This window comes from Pteropus medius, unplaced genomic scaffold (genome assembly GCF_902729225.1).
Source record: "Pteropus medius unplaced genomic scaffold, Ma_sr-lr_union100, whole genome shotgun sequence".
Taxonomy (NCBI): domain Eukaryota; kingdom Metazoa; phylum Chordata; class Mammalia; order Chiroptera; family Pteropodidae; genus Pteropus; species Pteropus medius.
Window position 1 is genome coordinate 4,672,828 of NW_024354550.1, and position 1,636 is coordinate 4,674,463.

The window sequence follows — 1,636 nt, forward strand, 5'->3', positions numbered from 1 at the left end:
TTCTTATGTCTGAGTAATATTCTATTGTATACATGTACTGTATCTTCTTTATTCAGTCTATTGAAGGGCATGTCATTTGTTTCCATGTCTCAGCCGCCATGAATAATGCTGCAGTGAACATTGGGGGGGCATATATCTTTATAAATAATTTTTATCAAAATTTTTGGTGAACTTTGTCAATCTGTATGAACATAGTTTTTCCTATATAGTTATAGAGATTGACAACTCAATATGTAAATATAGAGAGATAGCAATAAAATAAATCACTGAAAGTTCAAGTTTATCTTCTATTGCTATATCTCTATCTATCTACATCTTCAGGTTTTAACTATTTTTATCTCAGGTTCTTTTATTTCAACAATGAGCCTGTTTTTCAGTACTACATCTCTTCAACTATTATATATGAGCTATAAAAGATATGTTGTGATAAGATTGAAGAGCAGAGTTTTATTCTAGATCATCGTAGAATGACATTGTATTGGATCACTTCATGTCTTTCCTCTCAATGGGGAACGTGAAGGAACAATGGATGTGTTTATTCTGAGCAGTTAAAAAAATATAATTTGGCAATAAAAATCAAAGAGGTCTCATTTCCATTCAGAATCTTTCTTATCTCTATGCATGGTCATAACCTTCTTCATGTGCTTAAGCAATTAAAGCAAGTCTATCACTTTATGTCTTCATGGAAGTTCTTTTATATGTGCGAAGGCATATAGTACATTTTCTTTGAGTCTTGTCTGCATTTTCTGCAGACCCCTTCATCATCTTTAAGAATTTTCATCCAGACACATTTAAATGTGTGTCAGGTCTTTCTAAAAACATGTCTGCTTTTTTTTTTTTTAAATCTTGAAATGTAAGTAAAAACAAACACCTGCTCATTTATTTGAGAAAAAAAAAATGATTTGCAGAACAGTGTAATTTTATATTGTAGACATCAGTGACTCTAAGGCAATTTTTTGAAAAATTTCTTGTAAGTCTATTTTTCTTAAATAAGCATTATTTGAATATGTGTATTTTTAAAACTGATCTCTATCTTTGTCTTTATAGAATTTTTAAAGAATGTTTTTAATTGTAATATATCAAGACTCAGGTTTGGCCAAAGAAAATGGAGAAAATTTGTGTCAATATTATGATTTATAGAAATCTACTTTTACACCTTTTCATGAATAGGTAAAATGAAACTGCATTTGAGTGGTGGTTGATTACATTAAAAAATAAAATATAGTTAAGAATTATAAATAAAAAGAATCATAGATTTTATTTCTTTAAATACTGTCCTTTATAATTAATCTCTGCTACTATAATTTTACTATCAAGAAGCTTTTCTAAAACCTAACTAAAACCTAACTAATTTTTAACTATTACAAAAAATATAATTTAAGTTCTAGTCAATACCTTGTATAAAGAGCTTGTCAGTGTGCATTTTTAAAAAACATAGTTGAATTTATACAATTGTAATACTCAAACATCTTTATATCTAGTTTGAATAAATTGTTTTTTCCCCTCTGAAGTTAGTTTGTAGGTTTAAATTTAACTCAAGTGTCAATTCAATTTAATATTTTATTCTTTGAGAGGAAGTCTGAAAATCATTCAGTAGATTAAGGGGTTTGGTTAGGAAACTCCATTCCACATGGCA